Below are 25,872 nucleotides of genomic sequence, written 5' to 3' on the forward strand. Positions count from 1 at the left end.
TGACCAAGTTTGAGAGCAAAATTTCCGCATACGAGGAAGTTATTGGAAGTCGAAGATTCTACCTATTTTTTTATGAAAGCCATATCGTAAAACGGTTGTAATTTTGCAGTGCGAACACCTAATGTCAACTGAGAGATGCCATTAAACCCCTACCGCTGAATGCTATATGGCCTTTGCTTTGACCCCAACACAAAAATTAATTCTTACGTTGTTCTTTCTGCTAGACCGAATATTTCGCCGCAGACTCTTTCTCGAATTGCCTAAAAATTGTGTATCTTTCACGTCACGACCGACGTTTTCCTTACCTTACACTTCTCAGATAAGAAAGTACGAGATAACAGAGCATAACGAGAGCCTGTGCAAAGAGAAAAAGAGACAAAGAAAAGAAGAAAGACGAAGTGTGTGTATTGTCTACTAAAGGAAACTGAATTGAAAGGGCGGTACGGCGAGAGTGACAAAATAACGATGCGTCTGCTATCGTCACTCAGCACCAGGGTGCAGGGAGCCTCACCTGTGTTTGCGTCATTCTTATCGCCGGTACCGTCGTCGCCGAGGTTCTCGTTAGGGAAAGATAATCCAAAGGCAGTCCAGCGGTCGCCAGAGGACCGCCGAGTCGCCGGGGTCTCGGGCTAAAGACGGGGTCAATTGCTGTTGCACGCAGCAGAAGATTTCTAATAAATATAATCAATAAAGGCACTCCGGCTGCAGTACGGAGTCGGCCAACAGACAGACCTTTCCGGATGAATTATATACTCACTCACTATGTTTCGTAAGCTATCCTCACCCGTTTCCCTTTTCCGTCTACTTTCCTCCTCTCCTTTTGTGTCTTTCTTTTAGCTGGTTGTTTCACTGCTTAACGCTTGGCACTCGCCGAATCCGAACTAGACTGCGACGATACGAGGCGACGCTGGGCTAAGCAAGAAGGCCGTTTTTCCTATTTTTCCTCCTACGGCCTTTTAAAGCATGACCCTCGGTGTGACGCACACTTCTAGCCTTGTTACTGCTTGCGGCGGCCGCGTCGAAGAAAAAGACCACACTGTGAGTTAAGGAGAAACGTTACGACCACTCGTTTCTTTCTAAAGTGTTCGGGAAAACGACCCCTACTCGCAGTCTTTCTGCTCTTATTCGTTTCGGGGTTTCGTTATAACTATTATGGTTAGGACTCAGTCGTAATTGCTAGACTATTTTTTCGGACAAGCTGCAATAGGCTGAACACATACCATGTGGCGATAGTGCAGTAGATAGCCCGGAGAATACACACTTGTATTAATTATATCGGTTTAAGAAGAGAGAGATAAATAAATTGACCATTGCTGATTTTTTTTTGCTTTTTTTATTCATTAAACAGCTGTTTAAGAAGGAAATGTGTACTCATGTATACAGAGTGGTCGATGTTTATACAACCGTCCCCTAATGATTATACGTGGGCTTAGACTCCGAATGACTCCTGCAACGTTTGTGAATGGTGATGACTTGCTCATGTTGTTTAGGTAGAGTGTCAGACTATACAGTCGTTGATCCGTTGTACTAATAGACGAAAATTAAGGGTTCACTTCTTGATCGAAACGGACATGGCTATAAATTAAAGTGCTCGAGAATCTTGTATGAAACAAAATGCAAAGCTGGGATAGATTTGCCTAATGTATTCACAGCAGCTATCGGTACAAAGCTGGATCTCTAAATCGTAAAAGCGAGAAATTTTGATGTCTGGGTGGGTTTGCGCGGGCCAACATAGTGTTGCAATATCGTTACTGTATAACTAAAACATCCAAAGGCGTTGGGGCGACCTAGCACTAATGCGAATAGACGCCTCGTGCGGTCGAAACAAGTTCAAGTAGAAGTTTCAAAGTTTATAACCACAATATACCTTTGAATCCTAGCGCGTGAGTAAACCTTTCCACCTAGCAGAAATTTCACGAGCTATGCCGGTTCTTAAATATGACTTGAAAGCTGCTGATCGTTTGCCGATAGACACACGTCATACAGCACATCTACAAATTTCTTGGATGAATTATGTTAGAAAATTAAAATTTGGGTAGATATGAAGACGCATATTAAATCTCTAGCTAATTGATGATAAAAGCCATTGCAGACATTTTAATGAAATTGATCAAATCGGTAAATCAGATATTAATTTTCTCGAGATTAAATTTATGGTGGTAATTTATGGATTATGTCGACATCCACAGTTTCAAAGGCATGGACAGTGCGTCAGTAAACTTAGAAAAAAAGGTCAAAGAGCACGAAAATGGCGGTTCGGCTAATTATTGAAGGCAAGCCGTGCGAGGCGCTCATACTTCGCTCCTTTTTGTCTATAAAAGTAACAGAAATATTTGCAACGTTTCATCATGCCTAAAAATGATGAGCAATTAATAATAGGAGAATATTTTTAATCTTTCGAAACTCGAAAACCTGTTTTTCGAAATAATGCTAGAGCTACCACGGCGCCCAGTGATGTAAAATGATAACAATGAAACGTTGTCTCTCATTGCCAAGGCATAGTTTATTTTATACTGTAAAGCCGGTTGGCATATCTACCCTAGCATTGGAAATCTTTTTGAGCCGCTCTGGTCTACCTAGAGCTCTTTAGTGTCCTCTCCAGCAACGCAACCGAAACGCACGCTCTACTTGTCCGCTTCGAAAAAAGCTAGACTACTGAAACTAATTTAACTAGTAGCTACTTGGTCGTTTGTTGGAATAGCGTAACATCAATGGGGTTGTTGGGAACGACAACGCCTCGTGGTGTGATTACGTGCCGGGAATGTCAGACAGATTTTTCGCGAGTGCCCAAAATCGCTATCTGTTGACACACGTCGGTGGGTTCCACCGAGAGACATTGTATTACACATTAGAAGCCTAATCATCTCGACAAGTTAGCAGCCTAGAACGTCTGCAAGATGCTTTTCCCAAACCGATTTTTCTAGACTGAACCAGCACTCTCTCAATACAGCTATGGGACTATAGAAATTGCCGACTACACTTGAAAAGAGATCATTGAAGACGCTAAACTTAGCTTTAGCGACCAATTTGTTCGTCGGCATTTTTCCCAAAATTCAAAGATTCGGGTCTTATCACATGGAGATTGAACTTTATAGTATCGAGGATCTACATTATGGAAATAACAACAACTTTGACCGGGCGCGATGAGGAAAAAGTTTACGAGAAGTATCGCTGGATTTGTGTTAAATGTTGCCATTACGGGATACAGTAATTCTTTGGAAAATTTTAGGAGTCTGGTAATATTTGCTAGATAGTGTAAAAAATCGAATGTGCATACAATAATCTATAATAACACGCGGGAGTAAAAATTTAGATTAAGTACGGCACGTGAAAAATTATCGTTTTATTATACGAATTCCTCTAACTAATTCACTAGACATAACAAACGCTAAGTTAATATCGAAACTTACTAAATTTACGCGCACGCAATATATCACTGGCCACAAATCGCTTATATCATTGTTCATTTTTCACTATTTGCCATTCGTACTCAACGAAACTACACTGAGTTTTACGTCCGGTACTGTCCCTAAGCAACGCACGTAATAACCTACAATTGCCTTTGGGCATCGTTCTCAAACGAGTATTCCATTTGAACTAAGCGAAGTCTCTATATGTGGTGGCATCCTATGCTGAGCCGTGCGTGTCACTTAAGCGTTCACCTTTTAATCATCAAAGGTTCAATCAACTATTTGTATGGAAAGCGAATAATTATCAACCAATCGTCGTTTATTCAAAGATAAAAAACAGGGGCAGGCATACATCGTCACTCTGTCCTCTTGCCTTTGTCGCTCGCCTTCTCTCGCGATCACGCACTGTCTTTTTGTTTTGCCTGTAAGCGTCTGTCCGCTTCGACGTTTGAACAAAAGTCATTCCAGCCAGTTGCAGCTGTAGTGAAAATAATCGCAACGGCTTAGCAACTGGAGCATCGTAAGAAACGGGCATAATAAGCCCATAAAAACGAACAGCGTGTGACCAAGAGATGAGACAAAACGACGAGACACCGAAAATACGAGCAAAACTGTAGCGTTCGTTTATCGTTAATGCTGGATGTACCCATTGCGCATTTTCTATCGGTATGTATAGCCAATTATTTTCGTGTGTGTTTTATCTGAACAGGACGCCTAACGGAGTTGGCCATTCTGCTGGCAGGCCGTGTGCCAACTAACCATTTTCGGCAGCTCTTTGGTCTCTTCCTAGTGGCTAGGGGGCATGACAATGGTTCGGGCGTCGGCCTTCGATAACGGGCGGTATTCTAGAAGGCCGTTACGCTTCCACACCGTGTGCCTGGTCACTAGGCCAGGGAAGAGCACAAGAGCCTGTAAATCCTATATGGCCTGTTTAGAGCTTATAGTGGAAAGCTTGGAAAGAAATGGATATCGGCAGTTATCTGCATTTGTCGTGTGACCTTCAACAGGCCCACGGACAGAGGATCCCATGGGCTGCCACCCATGATTTCCCAACCCTGCATAGTATTCAGTGTGTTCTCTGCGAGCTCGCATAGAAGAGGGAAAAATAATGCTCTGAGAAAGAAAAGCCTAAAGGAAAAAATGGGCGCGGGTGGCCAACGTTGCTGCCCTCTGGGTTGCGTTCGTTGTCGGTGGGGAACCCGGCATGGCGCATGATCGCCATGGTAACTGCCACGAGAGTCCACTAAAGAACGATGCCGTTCGACCAAAAATTGGTCACGGCAACCCACAAGACGCCCGTGCGGGCTATTATCTATATGGGTGTGCAATATAGATAATAGCCGGCCAATATAGATAATAGACCAAGGGGAAGAAGAGACGAAGGCCAAATATAGGCGAGGCCTGGCAGAACACCCGCTCTATAGGCCGACCTCGATGGCAATTGTCATGAGCTTTGTTTAGCCTTACTATACATTGCCTTGTTTGACTAGCTATGTTAACTGACCGTCTTGTTCTATAGCTTGCGGAAAGTCAAGTTAACAATAAACGGAACCAGGAAACAACGTAGCCTACGAGAGGTCATACAGTCGACAATCCAGTACGTCAGAAGCAGGAGAAATAATATATATATATATATATATATATAACTAAGCGAGAGGGAGCAGCACATAAGGCTGAGAGGTTTTAAAAATAATTGGGTCTGTACGAGCACTTGATAGCTATAGTACGACAGTTGAGTAACAACGTGAGCATTGGTCGTTTTCGTGGTAAAATTTATGGTAAGGGTATCTTACCTGCGGTGCGTGGTTCGTGCGCATTCGTCAAACTCATGCAAAACGGCATTCGAAATGGCAGGGCGATAGCACTGTTACCCACCCCTTTGCTTTTGAGTTTGCAAAAATACGAAAATCGACAAAAATCTGGATTAAGGACCTGGCATTGTTGCTGAGTTCAGTCTGGTGGCTTAGTCTGCAGCTAACGAGGGTATATGAATATGTTTAGGTAATTAAAATGCACTTTAATTATTTAGAATATATTGGATGAAAAATTATTCTACCACGTATTCTGTCACAACTCGTTAGAAGAGACTGGGTTAAAAGTAGTAGCAGTATAAAAATTAAATGAATATTATAATGCTACTACTTCAGAAACGTCACCGGCTACCACTGGCCCAACGGCCCTTGCTAAGTACACCTTTACCAAGAAATCACACCTACACAGCGCACGGATACGAAAACAATGCTAAACTCTAATTTATCCTGCCCATTGTTGGTGAGCTGCTTAATGATTTATTGAGAAAAACATGATTTGTTATGGTTTTTTTTTTAATAGCGGTGCAGACGGGGAATTATACTAGATTTCCAGGAAAGGGTATGTTTGTCTAGATTTTTTCATCCTTTGACCTTGCTGGGTTAACATGCGCAGGAAGTAACGAGTTTCAGCGGCGTCGCATATTGAGTCATTAATTTTCTCAATTCTCTAATATGACTTTGTGCGATGATCCATTTAACTGTGAAGTATTTTGAATGTGTTGCGTTCCTGTGGCTGTTACTATCAGCATCGTGGCCTTCGCTCGAAAACATCCGTATCTAGATTTCCGCACGATTTTGGTATGCCAACGTGTACACACATCTCTTGTACTTACGTGTTGAAGTACTTTTGTTGTTAGAGCATCAGTAAGCTAATGCGGGTAGTTTTGCAACGAGAGTAATTCATCGCGAATACTCAATAGCCTACGGTGAAGTCATACCGCGCGAATCTCCAGTCCTCCACGATTTAACGTTCTCTGGCAACGTGTCTGCTTACTGGACTTGGGGGCATGCGGTGGTCTAGGCTCGAAACCTAACGTAACGACACTTCGGTTTATGCTGGGAAGGGTTTGCCGTCAGTGGCATTACTACTGGACGCATATCCTGGAACAGTATCATCTGCGCCGACACGAAATATTTGTGTCCTAATACTCTGTTACATTAATCGTTTTACAGGTCCTACGAAAATTTTGATTCGGAACTTATTCGCAGTTACGGTGTAGAAATTTGAAGTTATTCAAAACTTCTTGGGAGATCAATGTGCGACAGTTTAACGCGCTTTACAGCACAACATCATCACGCGTATGAACAGGAAGCGATGTTATACGTCCCTGGTTAGGGCTTTGCTATCGAAGAGAATGCGGTTGGTCTTTGACAGGCCCTCAGATGCATAAAAGAGCTACATTTTTCCACTTCCGAGCCGCAGCTATTAAATGTATAGGTTGCCGTGAAATCATTGACAAGACAAAAAAGAACTATTAATCCAAATTCTATAAAGCTTTCCCGGAATTCTTTTAAGATCTGTAACTACTTCTTTAATTATCTACCACGGAAAGAAAAGCTGCGAAGTGGCTTTCTAAGCGTTCTGGAAACAGAAACGTCGATTTTAGACGGGTCACTCTATATTTATTCATTAATTTCACCTTTATGTTCTTTAACTAATTACACGATTGTAACATTGTTGCAGTTTAGCTGTGAATCTACCGGTAAGTAGCCTCAGGTTGTTCGTATCGTCAAGACCCGAAAATTCACCCGTTTTTAGAATGGGCTTTCGGATATATAGTAATCATTATAAGTACATCTGAGATAATTAAATATATACGACCTAGTATGTCTTTTTCATACAGATCTTTATTAACGTTATGTTACGTACTGCTGGCATTTTTGCCAAGGTGCACTACCGTAAGTATTTTGAAACCCAGGAGTTAAATCTAGCTCTCTAAGAGTACCTATGCTACATGAGCTAAAAACGTCTTTTATTTGACTTGTAAAATTAAGTTTGCAAATACGCAGGATATTCGGGACTTCAGGCAATCCTGTGCTTGTGAGGAAAATACATAATACGTTGTGAAGACACAATAATTGAAGCTCAGGGTTTCGTCCCACAGCGTTCTAAGCAGCGCAGTGACGCACGATTAAGTTGTCTATAAAAATATGCAACTTTTTACATGCATACATGATCCTATTTGACCATGCTCAAGGTTACTCAACACTATACGCATGTGTAAATGCTTCTAAAAAACTGCGGTCTTTATTCATAGTTAAGCCATTCGAAACTATATAATCCGAGTATAAATCCACTTGATTGATACTCGTAAAATCTCGACAATGGCCTTTCAATGGTTACAGTTCCAACGGCTACTAGCGACAGCCGGCAGATTTACAATGTGCTAGCTTCGGTGATATGCTATTCGGATTACACGCAAAGGTCTCCTATAGTTAGACAATTAAAAAAAAAAAAGTTACACTGCGTAAATGATCACAGTGTTAAGTAAAACCAAAATGAATTATGCTAAAGTGTATTGTACGCCGATGCAGTCGTTGAATTTATTGTGGCTCCATCTATCTAGTCACAGAATCACGTCTATAGTAAATAAAATAGACAATTCGATTAGGCGGGAAAATTTGAATCCTTTTTTGCGCTGTAGCCCGCACACAGCTTTTGTATATCGATTTCTTCAAAACTAAAGATTTCAGGTGTAGCAGGTGATTATAGGACGAGTGGCAGTTACCGCCAACGACAGTTTGAATACGAGACAAACATTTCTCCCAGCGCCCAGTGTTTTTCAGAGATATCTGCGTTCTATTCTAATAATTGCATCGCAAGTACGCAAATTAGTGAAAATTGAACAGAAAATTAATTCGTAAAGTATAGAGTGATCTTGCTTGTGGCTTGCATCCGAATCAAATTTTAAATATCCTAAAAGTTCAATTAAACGTACGTGTGCGATTCATTTGTTTACACATAAGCTTCGCTATCGACAAGTGTTGATTTGCAGCGATCTAAGTAGTGATTGATAATTCTTGACGGACATCTGCAGAATAGACATTTCGATCCGGATTCGTCGTAATGACAGCATAGCTTATACTAATTTATTTAATGAAATTCTAATTATCGTACAGATCTATGGGGCGTTCTTGCTTCGTATGGTACCGTCATTATGAGTTCGCCTTTGGCTCAAGGGGATGTGGCATACACCCTACAGGCAGAGGGTTCGGGAAAAACTGAGGCACTAGAAAAAGGCCAACGTCTTATCGATCGTTGCATGAAGCTCACTTCCGGAACACGAAAAAAAATTATATATCGTTCAACGTTTTCGCGGCCAATTAATTCGTACCAAGATAATCAGCAGGATCGAACGTCTATGTCGGCGTCTTGAAAATTCCTGTCTGGGCGAGATCTTAGCTAGTACTATTAAAAACTTATACGCATTTTTAAAAACAACCTCTAAGGGCTTCTTAGGGCTAGGGGCCAAGCTAAATCAAATCGAATGGCAGTTACATTTAACGAACAAGTCCGTCAGATATGTTCCTACCAGTACATAGAATCCGGTAACTATCTGTTTATCGATGGGCTGGGGGCATAAATTTTACTTTGATCTATTTCGGACACTTTGTGCGTGTAATGACGAACTTCCGCGATTTGCTATTGGTACTGAGGTTACCTTGGGAACACCCTTAGCAAATTTACGTGTGACGCTCTTTCAGTTACAAGTTCATTGTAACAAAGCATCAACCTGCTAGCATGGACGATCGAAGAAGCTGATTTTTCGTTTGGTGCTCATTGGTAATGAGAATTGGATAAGTTAAGAATAGATCCGAATTCATAGCGGATAGGTGCTTGGCTGGAAAGCAGTAGACGATGTCCACTAAGGAGAAGTGGTCCATACTGGACGAGTGCACAAACAAGGCATTCCCCCATTGATACAGGCACCTTCACTTTCGGGAAAGAATCCTACTTTTGGTAATCCGCAATTGTTCCGCTCAGAATTTCGAGCAGAGGACGTTTTTCTGTCGGGCATATTTTTTAACGGGCGTTGTATGACAACTTTTTTATGGAGCATTTTTACTTTCTGCTTCTGTAGTAAACGTGGAGTGTGAAGTGATCGCCTTTCAGGAACACGTTCGTTGAATAAACCACGTTGTATGCAGGCCACGTTTTGCGGCCTATATTGCTTCCTTCATTTGTTTGTCCAACAATTTATTTGACCACCGTGTCAGTGTACTGCGGTAGGCTACAGTAGTTGAAGTACATTGGGTTATTAGATCTATTCTTCACATTTATCATAAGAACGGTGAGGTATCTCAAAACATAAGAGCATAATCTGCCAGCAAATGTAGGCTCGACGGGGATTTCGAAACATTCGGTAGGTCTCTTAACTACAGGCATTTCACTTGTTGTATCTTTGAAAAAAATTATAATTATCTTCGTGTATTCTCCATAATAGGGTTTGTTTTTCCTATGGCTATGTTTAGCAATTTGTCTCGAAAAGCAATTTACACGAAAATGCATGCCATGAAGTTGACCCGTCTTATTTGTGTAAAATTATGTTTCTTTTAACGCATTTTCTAGCTAAAGATTCGCTAAGATTCGAAAGGATAAAAATTTCGCTATGCATGGATATTGCCCGCTGATAAACTATAACGAAAGCTATAGAATACAGCCGTCATGAGGGTCCATCTGTGAATATACTCAGAAGATTGACAGCCAATGGAACGAAAACAACCAGGTGGTGATAAAAATTATTGTATCAACAGCATAGTGGTGTTTACGCTTGAGTGCCTAAAAAAAGAGGTGTAACAAAAAAATGTTTTTAGATGATAAAAACCATATCGAAGAACAATTTATTATTCTCTACTGTGTGTACTTTTTATATCGCTCGATAGCCTTTCTATGCATAAATGTCTAGAAAAATTGAGTCAACCAAAAATATTATGAGTAATCATATTGACAAAAATACACACAGATATATGATGCGCTCAAGTAAAAATATATAAAAGTAAACCTCAGGAAATATGAGTAAAAAGGTAACATAAAAAATAATTCTTGCATATCTGCGAATAGCAAGCGCCTTACGCCCTGTGTAGCGTTTCGTACCTTGGTATCCAGGTAAAAAAACAACGGCAAATAATTATGTTTTACTACCGCTGTGTCAGGCGGGGCATCCGTCGAGAGAGATGACTGTTCGTCTTACAGTCATCAAATTGTGCATCCGTAGGAAACATAAACTACTGCCGGTGGTGGGAATCAGGATGCTTGACACAGAGAAAGGAAGGATTCAGCTCATCGGCAGTAAAGTAGAATGGGGGCGTATTGAAACGGTCCACTGTTTATTCCTCCGGCACGTTCCGTATCGCCTCTCATTCGACTCAGGTACCCGGAGCATCGAACTCGAAATCGATCGAACGGATAGCTGACTCCGTTACAGCGATCCCATATTACTAAGTAAGAAATACTATCATCTAACAGCCATGCAGATATAACAGCCTGTAGCGTGTTCGCATTCGTACTAATGACGGGCCTACCCCTCCTCTGTGCCACTGACTCACCTTCAGCCGTTGTTGCGAAGAAAGAATGAACTCAAAGATTGACAAAACGTGATAGAAAACTAGAGACAGTGAAATACAGCATCATCTAAAGCCACCCGATAACATCGTCTCGAGGGCGCACCATTGTCTCATTGTAGACTATCGCATTGTTCATCGTTATTTGCAGGACTGAGCCTCCTCTGAGCGTCCGGAACACGGGAGCATAAAATACACTCGCCTGTTCCCTAGAAGATATTTTTAGTAATTTGGCTCGACGCAAAAGGGAACCAACGCTGTTCTTGGTCATGACAACGACGACGACGACGATGGGGTAGTCGCCGTCTGGCTGTCTGTCGGTCCGTTTGCACTCCGTAGCCCCAACTACCATATGATTCCCTGCCCAATTCCTCCCCCGTCTATATGGCCGTAAATGAGAGTTATAATGACGAGTGAACCGGCTCAGATCTGACTCAGTCGTTGGAACTCGATGCCTAAGACACGAAACGTGATAACCGAAAAAGTGGGAGACAGGACAAGAGAGAGGAAGAGGAAGCGGGCAGGAACGAGACCTTGCCGACGGTGCCCTGAATAACTTCATAATGTCACATTGCTGTTATATAGCGTAGAAGGGCCCAGTCCTTGCGCATTTTAACCCAAAACGACTCAGTCCATTTTCGAATCGGTTTCACAGTTAGTGAATTCACGGTGAAAAAATAAGAGCAAAACGAGCTAAATGAAGTGTCATGGAACATCGAATTGATATCCTGCGGAAAACGTTCTTAGGTTGACGATAGTGAGACGCGGGCTCGTCCTAGGTTTTAGCTTCCAGGCGGATTACAAGACTCTATACCTCAAAGGTGAAAGACGCTTTGAACTTTAAGAAATATTAGGACAAAATATTTATACTGATGTTAGATTACATATTAGATATGTTTAAGCTCTGATTTGATAAAACGTTCTTTATCCGAGTACCCAGTCTGATCTAAAGGATACGAATAGTGCTTACAATTCCAATAAAATAACACTATACACACGGAGGATTTAAAATCGAAAGATATAAATTTGTCTTCAAACCAAAATCGTATTACCATTATTCGACGTAAGAAGAATGGTGCAAAGGCTCAAATATGTGGTCCGGGACACAGCCTATTTTTATGTCTCTATTTAGTCTATATGCGTCGCTATAATGATCGACTGCCTGTTCACTAAGATATGGAAAGAAAGCAGGGTATCGTCTCGTTACATCCTTTCCAAAAATTTTTTGCTACGCTATTCCGCCTACATCGTGTGCATCCTCTTCTTTGTGCGTAGAGCGTTCTGCTGCTGTATCGTATCCTATAATGACCTGGCCATTTGTGGCATTGTGACCCATAGTTCCAGTTATGGTTGTTACTGCCCTTTCGTTTAGAGGCATCTGTTGCGTCAGAAAAGTGCTATTCTTCAGGTTGGTAGCGCGTGAATCAAGAACCGAAGCGGGATGTCATGGCAAGGTTCCAGAAGCTACATCGCGCGACGTCAGTGTCAGATAGAAAACGTAGCATTAGGGAGATGGCGCTATCTTTACTCGACAAGTGGCGTTCGATGCCCTATTGGCAGACCGCAGAAATGCAGATGTCGAAGCGCCGCAAAGAGATGTCTTGTGAAGACCATTTATGAGGAAATGAAAGTACGCAAAACTAAACTTTTAACGAGAGGGGCAAAAATGCACTTCCGTTTAGCGCGTCTGGTGCAAATAGGAAACAAGCCGTTTGCTTCAAGATGACACCCGACCAATACACATTCAAGGATATGGTATTGTTTATAACCGGTCAGTGAGAATGCATTGGGTATGCTTCGTAATGGATGAAAAGGATTATGGGTTACTTGTATGTATTGAACGTATATATGTGCATTTCCCATCGATATTTTTGGATTTATACTCATTGCCGACGTCCGTTGAAAGTCAGACTGGTACATTTGTCCAGTCAACTGAATGTATCAGTTGGTGTCTCTAATATTATACTGCATGTGTGTATTAACATACTCATACACTTTGAGCCTACATCCCTCTCTGCGGCACCATCACGAACGAAAACCATCAAGAAGATCAAGTATTTGTATCGTCTGGGATAAATGGGCTTGTCAAGTAAATTAACGCTTTTCCTAGAAAAAAAAAAACTGCCGATCAAATGAAACACTGTATAGTGTTACAGTCGTAAAGAAACTGCTTTAATTGCTGAGTTACTCTTTACTAGGTAAAAAATATGCCTGTCTGCTATCTCTTTCTCATTGTAAGTCTACTTTTACCTTGATTCCCTACACATGTTAAGCATAGGTAATCTTTAACTAAGGTCCCTAACACAGGAAGATGAGATGTGTTTTTTTGTGTTGTTCGGAAGTAAAGGTAAAACAAACTGAAAACACAAAAGAAGCTTAGCAATTTATGGAATAATATTTTTATAGTTGTTTTTTTTTTAAATTTAGAAGTAAGCCATTTTAGCATTCAGGTTCAACCGTAACTCTCTGCGGCTGCATATTTCCCTCATAGAGTTTCATAAAAGGCTGATAGACATCATATATTTATGCAAAGAAAAAAATTACTGGAAAAATGTTACTCGCATGCGCCAACTATAGGGTGACGGCCCACATCAACGACCTACTCCACCAGTTGGTGACGCGAATTTTCTAAAATCAGGTGGAAGCTTCTTCTCACTTGGGTATCTTTCTGTATTACATGGGAAGTTGTTACTAGTTCAAGTCTATAAGCACGACGCAATTTCACTAGATTTAATTTTGTCACGACCTAATTAAAAATTGTGTGCATATACCCCGTGGAGGGCGTACGTCCGTCGAAAACTAACATCTTACAAAACAAGTTGACAAATGAGTGCAAATCAACCCAGCCCCTTAGTGTCCTCTTGTTTATTTCTCTGAGTTTCTGCAACTCAGTGTCTTTTTTTCAGCGTCTAATGTTAACCTGTAAATTTGTCTTTTTTGTACAACATTTTTTCCGTATGCAGCAAAGCAAAACACGCGAAAAACTATCAATTCAGGCCATCTGTGGCAAGATATAAAAATTCTAGAAAGCAAATAGTTGATTTCTGCGAAGTTGGCAACGCATGGCGTGACCTACGTTCAATAACGTCCTTGCCGGTTAAGTAATTGTCTACAATTGCATTTTACCCGTAAGAATGCCGTCCATGCCCACTTTACACTAAAAGGCATACAGACGTCTTTCACGTCCTACCCGCTCTTTAAACTATAAAATCAATCTTCGGTTACGACAGACCATCCGATGCTCCTTTGTCCCTATCTTCATTTTCCTCTTGAGTTTATAATATTACTCTAGGATAAAAAAACAGATTTTCCTTTCTGCAAATGAATATTGCACAATTTAAGACGATTCTCCATCAGTATACATATCGCGTTTCGCTTTCCGATCTCCGTATTATAACCGAAAACTCGTCTTACGGTTTATACATGCGATATCGAGGGTTCTATAAAAGGGCTATCAATTGGGTCATTTGGCTTTGATTGCCTGGGTATAGGCCAAATATCTATAGGTCACGCGTAATGTACATACAATTTGTTTTTGGCCGACCCCTGAATGCTTGAAGTGCCTCACAACTTCTAAGTTCGTTTGGACATTATTATGACAGGCGTGAGGGGTGCGCGCATTCGGCCTCAAAAAGCTAGGTGACGTACATCGTATTCCTCTGGCTTTGTAACTTTGATCCCTTACAGCGAAGGTGCTCTCTCGAGAGAAAGGTCTCTATAAAAATGTTTTGCGTTCTGTAAAAATATCTAGGTTCAGGCACGCAGTTTATGTAAAACTGCTGCATAATCTCGTAGGGAATGACATGTATGATCAATAGTTTAGTTATTTAATGTTTACTATTCAAATTCGCCATATCCAATTCAATATCGTTGCCAAAAATTCATATACCGTACATACAAAAATACAGAAGGATCGTACAGTCTTGAATGCATCGAAAGGTCAATGAGGATTGAGAATATAGCTTGCATTGGGAAAATGACGTTTAGAATGAAGGAAATAAATGGTGTATGTCCATAGATGGAGTCCGAGAATTACAGCACTTATATTCTAAATGGTTTTCGTCAGTGGATACCTGCGCTGAACATAATTGTGGGTCAGCATCGAATTATTAAGTAGGCCATGACTGGTGCCTTTCAGCCTGGTGAACTCCGGTTAATGATAGTGAAAAAATTAATAACTGGAAATAATGCTTTACCGTTGTATCTAACGTAAAACTTAAAGTAGCTGCTTCCAGCAACAGAAGTTGTCACGATTTACGAAGGAGGAAAGCTTTACAACGCAGTATAATTGGGATTGCTCTCAAATGTTTTTCTTTGTATAGCTAACTATAAATGATGGACCTTAGAGAAGTATACACAGAGTAGATGCGGATCTATTTCACGACAGTAGTTGGTATAAATGTACGTAAAAAAAGGGCACATCCTCGACTACTAACAGATTGCTGGCACACGAAATATCCACAATCCCTGGATCATTAGAGGCGATCCGTGGCCAGCGTACGGCAAACTAGAAATGGTGCGGTGCTCACAAAGAATGAAAGCAGAAACATAAAGGAATTACAGAGTATAGTGTATATCTAGATCATTGCTTCACCTTGGAAGACTGGCTTGCGAGTTATCGAAATCGACAGACTCTAGAGAACCCTAAGTTGTAACCGAACCGAAGACGTTCACTCGATTCGACTATACATAAAATTAGTAATCGCTGATGCTCTCGTGACCCCACGACGAGAACGGTGCTCATCTCCTGCTTTTTTTTGACACCACCGCTTCTCTACATACTGTGTGTCGAAAATTTATATTTATAGTACAACCTCTATAACACCTACATTTGATAGAAATCCGATTTTCTATATTCGTAAATTTCAATTATACAGCTTTGAGGCTCGCAATAGACCGTATAGAATAAATATATTTGACTTAGTAGCTAATGCACACAATTTGACCTGAAATAACGGCAGGACAGAGCCTTACGTATCGCAGATGTACACGTCTCTATTTTGCTGGCCGGTTCAGAATTTTCTAACCAGGAGCGCGGTTTTTAGAACGATGCGCAAAGTAACATCCTGCATAGAAGCTATGCTTAATTGAGGTGGAGCTGCCCACGTACGTGTGTCTGCTATGACACAGAGAATTTGCTAGCTTAAAGCCTTTGAAGTCGTCATCTAAAACCTAAACGCGAGTGCGATGTGAGAGAATCTCAGCTTTTCGCGAGATCTTCGCGCACGGATCGACTACATTTAATTGCTGACGACTCGAACGTGAGCTATCACAGTCCTAGAAGGAGCGTAAGGGCCACGGAGGCTGCAATGAGCTATGCCGCGCAACGGAAGAACAATTTAAGGCACAATCAATTCCAATGGGGGATCGGCACATCGAATCTCGCCGAGTTAGCCCAGAAGTCGTCAGGCTTTAAACACGGATCAGGGACATCATACTACCTTTTGCGTTATAATGATATTTATAATGTGAGACTAAAGCAAGCAACATGCTCGTCTCAAGTGTGAATCAGTATCTGTAGATTAGATTAAAAACTAGATAGGCAGCATACGCGCCGAATGTTTCCTGTGACCTCTAAACATCGATGGTGACACTTGATAATAGCGTTTAACAGGATTAAACGCTGAACTTTCAAGGTATTCTTATATAGGTAATATATATTCTTTACTGAATAACAATACTTGCGCATCTAAAACGATTCACTATTGTACTCAAAGCTATTAGTATTAGCTAGTCCAAACGATCCAAATACCTTATATGAACCTTTTGTTCAAGCTGAGGTAAATCGGCTCGATAACTCGTGGGCTGGGCTCACTCGGTTAGTTTGCATTTTGTTTTTAATAATATTTTGCCACTTTAAGTAGCATCAATTGTTTCTCTGATCGATCGAAAACAATCATTCTTTCTTGTTTTCCATTTCCACCGTTTTTTTTCTTGTAATTCAAATTTCCCTTTCGTCACAAGGTTAGACGTTTGTGGCCAATCTAGTGGCAACACAATTTGACGGTGGAACTAATCGTCCTATTTTCGTGTTCATACAACCTTCCGCCCCCTTGTAGCCTTAAATAGTTCGACTACGACGTTTGACCAATATTGCAATTTCTCACCTGTCCACCCACTGGCTTATCCGTGGGCTCACAAACGTCCTTAACACGACTTCAACGAGGCAACCAAACAGAACCTCGGTGTGTCATTTGTCAGCTTGTTATATCAATCTTAATTTCTTTTTTTCTACTCCTGCTCAAAAAAAGACCAAAGGTAACACAAGGAGAAAATAAGGTGCGTTTGTTGTAGATGCCCAATAGCTAAAAAGCTTAACTAGAGTTGATTGTAATCAAATAGCTTATTAATACGGACAGAGAGCCATTTGAGACAGGGTTAATTGGATAACGCAAGGCTGAGAGCTTAACAAATAATGAACATTCGATTGGAAATTTTGAAAGATGCCAGAGGCCATTGATATCATTGGCCGTTTTATTCTTTTTTTTGTCTATAGAATAAAAGCAGTTCAATCGAAATTATTATCACGACCTGGCTATATTCTTAGACTGTCCCATGTCATTTCTAGTATAGCCTTAACGACTTGAGCAGCTACCGAAGATCTGATGGCTGGAAAGGAAGGTTCGCTTGTCTTTTGCGTAAGTTTAATCCGGGAGATTTTGATTTAACTTGAGCAAATGGTGAAATATCGACGAGTTAGATTAAAAAAATACGAACAACTGCAATTCCCGAGCTAAATTAGATTACCGATTAGGTCATTGTGGAGTGACACGAGAGCTGTAACCTTCACGCCTCTCCACTTCATCTCTTAGACAAACGTTGCTTAAGAACAGTCCTGACGTATCACGGTCTGTGATATTATAGGTAAGTGCTCGTTCTATTTTGTTCCTTCAAGTAAACCGTCGCAATTACCAACGGGTGAAAGGTGATGGCTAAAGAGCAGAAGCACTTTCCAGCGAGACAGCGATCTCGGAAACAATTGAAGTATGCTTACGATAGGCGCAGAAATCTGCGTCTTCCAAAAGTTGTGCCCATCAGGAAAGATAACTACAACAACAATGGACTATTATGGGCCGATTAATTGGGTAGGTTCTAGAGACAAAAAAACTGCCATGTTGAAAAATAACTTTTACTATCGCCCGAGAACGATAATTTTTGTGACGAGCAAAGGAGTGGCTAACCTGTAACAACACAAGTAGGCAGTTCTGGAAGCCTTGAAGAGCTTAACGCTTGTTGTTATAATCCTCTAATAGAGTTATTCAATGAAGAGATAAGGTCTGCTAAACCATTTACGTAATACGACAAACCGACAATGCATACTATTAAATGAGCATATGACGTCTTGAAGTCTAATAAACGTATTAATATGTATATTTCAACAGACAAACGGAAAGCGCACATGAATAGACCGAATTTCGATTACTTTTTACATCTTGCATCATCTGTACACGCACGAGGTTTAAAGCTTCACAGACTTTTGGTCCAACGGGTTTCATTTCCAATAAGTATTCTACACCGTGCTACACATCAAGCTTGTTTTGTCACCGCTTATGCTATTTAGTTATTTTTCTTAGTGTAACTCTTGGTATGATTTTCTTTCGCTCAGTACCTAGATAGCTTATCGGACTAACGAATAGACGTTCAGGCTTTTTGGCGCAACAATGGCGTGCTACAAAAGGATTTACGGCCGCCCGATTGCAAGTAAATAAGGCCAAGTCGGCATTTCAACTCCGTATGTTCTATGTGGACCTCGTAGAACTTCACCATTAGACTTCAACAGCCCTGGACGTGTGCGATTCATAGACTCGAGACATATATTTTTTTTACTGCAATGGCTCGAAAAGACGAATGGTTCCTAGTTTCTCTCAACTTCAACGCGTTTGTTACATCGTAATAAGACGTATCGCACAAACTGACACGGTTTCCTGTGTAGATCCCGTGACGAAACAAAACAATGCGTTCACTTATATAGGAACAGCGATCATAGTGGTGACGATGCCAGTGGTACCTTTTATTGTGGAATTAAAATGGCAGAATCTGGTTCGTACGTTAATGCGAATCTTTGTTGTCAATAAAATTCATTCAATGGATAGCAACAGGGAAAACGTACGCTACGTCGATACAACAAAAGCATTTCCGTCATGAGGAAGTGGTAACATGTTTGCCGAATAAATTTCGGGTTGGTTTAGGCTCGAGTCACATGTTATGTCCCGGCTCTAGCCGCCTGAGGCACTGCTCTCCATCAATATTGGGCGTACAACGCGAAACTCTTATATAGATGCATCAAAGATAACTGTTAAATGACGTACCGATCATGAACAAGTCACTGAGATAAAGACTAACTTACTAGAAGTTAGTTTAGTTAACATTGTCATCAACAACTTGGTATCAAGTCACAGATCTCAAAACCCATTGCAAAAAGTTGGTCTGATCAAATGCTGTTTAATAAATAGCTAATAAAAAAAATTAATCAGTATATAAGAAAAAATTTTAAAAAATAAAGATTTAATAATCAGCAAAAATAAAGTAAGCTATAAGCGAAAAAGGCTCACGTGAGAACTAGGTAAGGCTTTCAAACAGTTTCCTTTTGTGCATCTTGAACGCGTAGACGAATTACCTAGTGAGATGGCGCTTGGTTCCTAAGACAATTTCAGCAAAGCTGCCTCTAAGAACATCACAACTCCACCCTGTTCTATATTTCCAATACATATAGTTTACATACGGTAGGTAGCTTGGAGAGGATGTACGTATCGAGCTTCCGCGATGCATTGCCTATTGGCTAGATGATTGTAAATCGAAAACTTGCTTTGGATGACCGAAAAAGTGAGCATCTTGGAGGGTTCTCGCATACAGGAACCGTTCAAGGTACAAATGAAACAATGTTCAAAAAAGAATTTGTATAAAATTAACTGAGCCCTAGTAATGATTCATTCATTCATTCAGATCTACGTTCTATGAATTGTGATCCCGCTGAGATAATATTTCTGACTGAAGTGTCGTTTAGCGCTGAAGTATTCACGTTTAGCGTCACTAGAAGATGCTGATAGAACAGTTTGGCATTAAATAATAGTACATCTATCAGAAGCAATGTTTTTGCTAACCACACTCCGATTTTTCTCTCGTACAACGTTCAGTCTAGTAAGTACTTTTTGTTCTCTCATCACTGAAGCTGGATAGAGAAGAATAAATGTATGATGGGTTCGTAGCGATTCTCACCCATTTCTAGTCCACTAAATAAAATCGTCACCGTCGAATTCTCTATTGTACTGCTTCTACATTCTGTTGTAATTAGCCTTTTTACATGATGCTCTTGGAACTTTTCGATTAAGTCAGTGTTCCATCCTCTCTCCTGATCTAAAACGATTGGTAGGAAATTATAGCTAACGCGATAACACCTTTATATCAAGCCTATTGTTGGCGTAGGTACAATCGTGGTATAATCTTAAAAACTAGGTGTCTGTGTCGACAGAACCGCGTCATGTCCACTTCAACAAAATACCATGTCAATACAAGACCCGACCTACACAAATGCTGCAGGTCGAATCAGATCAGCTGAATCCTGTATTCCCAACATCATCTCAGACTAATCGAATAAACAACGGGGCAGTTGTCGATCTGGTGGCATACCTGTATCTGACTGGCAGTTGGCTTCGCTCCTAAAAAAACCGCGTATTTTTTATACGAGCAAGAGATGATGTAAAATACTGACAGGAGAGCAAAAAGGCTGAAAACTAAAAGGAGGGAATTGTTACACATGATAGAAGAGAAATATTCTGAAGATATGTCCATGGAACGCAACTGTTCTTTTTATAATGCATTAGAACCACAATAGGCTCTCTGCGCATTATAGGTAGCAATCTTATTGTTCCGAGAGGAATGATATTAGGAGGTGGTAGTGCTTACAACGCTAACAAAAGGACTAGGAAGAGCCTATATATTTCGGTGGTTCCGCATTCCCGTACTTATTTACTATTCGCCTCTATATCGATGTGTGTGATATCGACGTACTAGCTATATTAGGACAGTCCTTTGGCCGCTGCGCACCTTCGTTGAGACACTTTGCAGTCAATATATTTCGATGGGCTTCTCTTTTGTATAAATACTAATTATGTACGATAACATATGAAAACAGGCGTTTACGATAATACGACTGAAGACGTAAAGAGACAGGGTTCCGTACCGTACAACTACGATTACCTTGTTTTCATTATATACACAAGAAACTTTGAAAGTACATCGTTGACCTGTGCAAAAAGCATTTTCGATTCATTTCAAATCGAGCAGATCGCAGCGACGTTAGATATTTCGGCCGACAAAAACACTGCGTTAGTTATATGTATAGGCAAAATCTAGCATCGATTGTGAAGCGTTTGACTCATTGCTATTACAGACAAAAGCTTGAACGGCTTAAATAAGCAAAGCTTTATCAAACAAGCAAATAGATTTTAATACCATATTTAGCACCATTTTCAGTTTCTTTTCATCTAAATCTTGATATATAGTAATTCTGCAAATGAACGTGGCCGTGGAAATTCAACGACGTACGGCGAGAAGTGAGCGTTCTGAACACCGCTTCAAGTCCGAAGCATCAGAACGCCTAAATGAGGTGGGCGTGTAAACATAGTTAGATGTCTAGTAATGGTATCTTTATTTAGAGCTCTCACACGCAGCGGACAAGGTGGACTAACACGAATGTCCCGAATTCTCCGTCGTCACTGAAGGAACCGTCCCGCAACTTCATTGTCTGACGACATGAATAGGCCATGCACAGCTGCGAAGTATAATATTGACTTTTCTTTAATATGCATGTGAAGAGCCCACAATGATTTAGTATGACGCAGCAAGCAGCTGACAGAATTCTATTCAGACTGAAGCCTCAGGATGCCAGTGAGTCTATCAGGAAAACACAGATATAGTTGTTTTCTCTAGAAGCGAAGCGACACCACGGATTCTTCATAGACCTATGAACCTCTAGTTTTGCATCGAGATGTTAAATGTCTCAGTAAATACTATATGGATATACAGAAGGCGAACAGTATGCAACTTCGACAAGCAAAATAAATAAATGTGCATAAGCGATTTAAAGATGAAAGAAATCTTTTAGCTACTTTTTAAATGATTCCGCCAACTGATGGCGACATATCTGTTTAGCACTGCGACCTTGATTTCTCTACAGTGAACCGCCAGAACACTGCTGCGATGCGTATAATGCTTTTTATAGGTCTTTATTCAGAGTTTCGCCATGCATCCTGCCTCAGTCTACGTAATGCATCCTCATATGGCACGACTCAGTTGACCATTGAATTTCCAGCAATTTTTCGATTTCAATCCGTTCTTTTCTCTCCCTTAAATATATCGAAATCTCTGGGAAAAATGCTTTGTTACCGTCTGTACATGTCGAATGCTGGTTCGCCAAATCACGTTGCGAGCCTTTGAAGAGCTCAGAACGGTACAGCTGTTCCGGACCTGCATAGCTCCTATGAGCTATTTACCGGTGGTACTTCCGTAAGGCATGCCCAGCGTATTAAGTCGGCTATGTCCATGGTTCGGGGAACGTTAATCCCAATCGTGTTCACCCAGCTTTCGGGTTTCGTCACAAGTTACAAGGCAATCATTTTCTCGCTTTGTGCACTTACCGACAGGCAGACGCTTTATTTCCATCGTACTTTTCCTTTGACTTGCTTCTGGTTTTTGCGCGTTCCGATGCGTTTTGTCATTTGTCGCTCCCAACTTAGCGTTTCAGGCAGGTACGTACTAACGCGACCTGGAAGCTCGCGCAGCATTTCTGAAGTAAACCTTTCGAAGTTACGCCTTGTCTGCATTGCTTCCAAAAGCTTCAGATCTATGTTGCATTTATTTTAACGCGTACGCGGCCATACTCAACAGGCGAATGTAACTTCACCCAAAAGCGTGCCTATGCTTCGACTATGTGATTTTTGTCTTCATGGCGTTGTTTTGAATCTCGGAAGCAGGTTCAGGCCCGAAGCTTTTGCAACATGTGTCATTCTCATTCCCTGTATGTGCTGTCTTTAGGCCTGGGTTAATTTGAAGTTTTTCCGTTCAGGCGATCTCGGGGAAGTCAATAGGCGGACGGCATAGATGTTTATCTATTGAGGCCCACAAGTTCGTAGTAGCCAAACAAGGCAAAAGAAAAAAGCAACATTCATTACTAACACATTCAGCTGGACGTTTCATGAATTACTATATAATTGATTAAACCTCTCTAGTATTGTGACATTATAGCCGGAAAACCGTTACCCGCTAACATGATAAGCACTGCGATGCGAAACATATGTTGAGCAAAAGGAGTGAGAACAGAAGAGATATCTGTTGCATCTTTAGAGGAACGACTAGAAGATTTTTCCTATGCCCATATAGGCCGCTAAAATCGTGTATAATCTTATCATAGCTCAAGCTCTAACCCGCCCTGCCGATGTATGGGGCAGTGACTGTTCAACACGCTAGGTCCAATATTACTTTTTTTCATTAAACCTGTTTCGACGCGGACTACCGACACGCAGGTAACTGAATTCAACATAATGCATTGCAAGAGCCGCTCTTCGGAAAAAAGAGCTCTTCAATTACCAGAAGATTTTTAAAAGCCCAGCTTTCTACTTACGCTCTAAAGAAATTAATAATAGATTCAGTAAGTTCCTATCATACCGCTTATGAATCTATACGACGGGGACAAGCGACCGAAATACTTTTGTTGCAAATTAGCCATTTGGAGGATAAAAGGCTCAAATTAATTTTCATCTTCGCCCGTTATGTAGAAATATATGGACAACAAAGCGATGCTTGACAAACGAATTTGATTTTCCCGTATATGGGAAGCACCTTTTGAGATTTTCGATCAGATCAAGAAATAACAAAGTAAAGATACGGTCTGATCTAAAGCTGGCGTTAAAATCAAACATCTTCAAAAATGCTGCTTCGAATGAGAACCTAACGGTTATATGCGCTTAGAGCCAAGCCGTTCTGCGCCTTTGTGCGCTACAAACGTACTTTCATCTCGTATTCTCACGACAAATACCGTAGAACACACGAACCGTCTATTCGACACTACGTTATTTAGTCACGCATCATTACAGCAGGTGCACCTCTTGCTCAGACATTCACGGACAAGAAGGCTTAATATAGAAACGAGCATTTCTGTTTAAGACTCTTTCTTTGTTAGCGATGCGTTAGGCCGCATGTTCCGTTACCTCCTTCAAAACGGCAAGTTTCATTCGACGCTCCAATTACGATGCCCACCCATCGCAAAAAAACCTCCCGATCCTGATTGACCAGCACGGGCACGTGCAGCAAAGGTCTCACCAAATGCCGAGTTGGTTTACTCCCTTCCGCGCTTTTTTTTTTGCTGTTGGCATTGTCATCGCTATCGCCGAAACACGAACACGATTTCATTCTTCACCACCATCGACTACTAACCGAGAATATACTCGTCGTCGCAAGTAGAAGATATCGCAGATGCATAGTACCGCGTTAAGGTTTTGCGAAACACAACTTCGAGCTGTAAACTACTCCGACCTTGGTCCTCTGGCCCACGTTTCAACAACGGGGGCTGAGTGCTTGTGTTCTTCGCGATATCTCGTAGCCCTCTATTACCATAGATATGCGTCGGCGCCTACCTAGCATGTTCGCCTGCTCACCCATTTTCCAAGCCTTAACAAAGGAACCATGGCACGAGAAGCGGGTGCGGCTGCTTTCTCTCGGCGAACGCTTGTTCTGTGCCATCATGGGACCTATTGCTTTTATGTGCACGGAATCGTGGAGAAGAAGTCAGGAGGGCGAAAGGCGAACGCCACAACTACAACAAATTGACAAAGCGCTCGGTGATGTAGATTGCAAGGCAAGAAGAAATGCCAATGTTCGCATGCGCTATAATAACGACAACGACAACGACAAAAGGGTACCCCGTTGTGTCTCTATCACGTTCGCGCTTTTTTTCAAATGCTGCTCTTCCGTTTTTCCCGTTTTCTATTGCCCTCCTTTTTTTCGTTGTGTGTTGCGCTCATCTTCATTTTCTCCTCTCGCATTTTTGCCTGACCACTCCCAGAAACCCCTAGGGACCTCCAGATCTCTCTGTTCTACCCTGCCGCGCTATCTAAAGACATCCTCTCTCCCGTATCGCGCATTACTCTGAATCGCGTGTGGCCCTGCGCTAAACAAGACAATAAAAACAGGCAACAACGGGAAAGTAATGCGACTCAGCGACTTCGTAACAGAACAGAGTTCTGTGGAAATCGCACACATTTCTACTTTGTTATTTTTTTTTTAAATTTTCCTTCTGTACGCCTGGCCTGTAAATAACTGATTTGCTACCAGAGCGCTGGCCATTGCCATCAGCGTCGGACGCGAACGCCAGTATTTAGCTACGGTACTCCGCCTGTCCATTTTTTGTGCTGTTCTTGTTACGTCTGTCGTCGTCCCTACTGCTCATGCTACTATTCGGCATTGTTGGGTCGGATATTGTTAAGTGGCAGCTGTCGTTGCTTGTGCTTCAGTTATTATTACGGTCCTAATGAAGACACATCTCGCAGCTGTATTTTATTTGGTATCGTCGGGACAGCAGCAGGGAAATGGGGAAAAAAAAAAGTGCAAATAAGAATAAAATCGGCTCGACTCCATTCAAATTTGTAGCGGGTGTTCAACTATGTTAGATCATTTTGCAAAACATTGGCTTTTTCCACGATATATGCATGTTGGAAAGTGTTATGCGGGGGCTTTTTACACTAGAGTATTTAAATATGTCCAATAAGACAATAAGAGTTGACTACAAAACTGTTGTAAAGTTTTCAAGTTTTACGTCTTGAACCCTGTATAGGATTGTTATGGATTGCTAGTGGTTTTCCGCATAAGAAATCATCAACAATCGACAGAGATATGTATAAATATATGTACGGGTGTATATTGTTTTTGGGTTCGTCACCCCCAAGAACTGAGTTTCCGCTCTAAATTTAATAACCTTTATAGAGCATAAAAATATTACTACGTTGTTAAAGTACATATCTTAGCATGAGAATAAGTAACGTAATTTGTTTAGGCTTCGTTCTGTCCGATGCTTTGTCCGGAACCCGCTATTGCTA

General features: G+C 41.2%; 1 protein-coding gene across 3 annotated transcripts in view; it reads left to right on the forward strand.

Moving 5' to 3' along the window:
* Positions 1-3,828: 3,828 nt before the first annotated feature.
* The window catches only part of LOC111242938 (uncharacterized), a 92,225-nt gene continuing 70,181 nt past the window's right edge, over positions 3,829-25,872 (forward strand). For 2 of the 3 annotated variants that reach the window (XM_086993016.1, XM_086993019.1), the window contains exon 1: positions 3,829-4,076. The gene's annotated coding sequence lies outside the window, so the exon portion shown is untranslated. The remainder of the gene's footprint in view (positions 4,077-25,872) is intronic. The other variant, XM_086993012.1, reaches the window with a different exon arrangement.

The sequence above is a fragment of the Varroa destructor genome, unplaced genomic scaffold (assembly GCF_002443255.2).
Source record: "Varroa destructor unplaced genomic scaffold, Vdes_3.0 BEIS01000001.1, whole genome shotgun sequence".
In the NCBI taxonomy this organism is placed as follows: Eukaryota; Metazoa; Arthropoda; class Arachnida; order Mesostigmata; family Varroidae; genus Varroa; species Varroa destructor.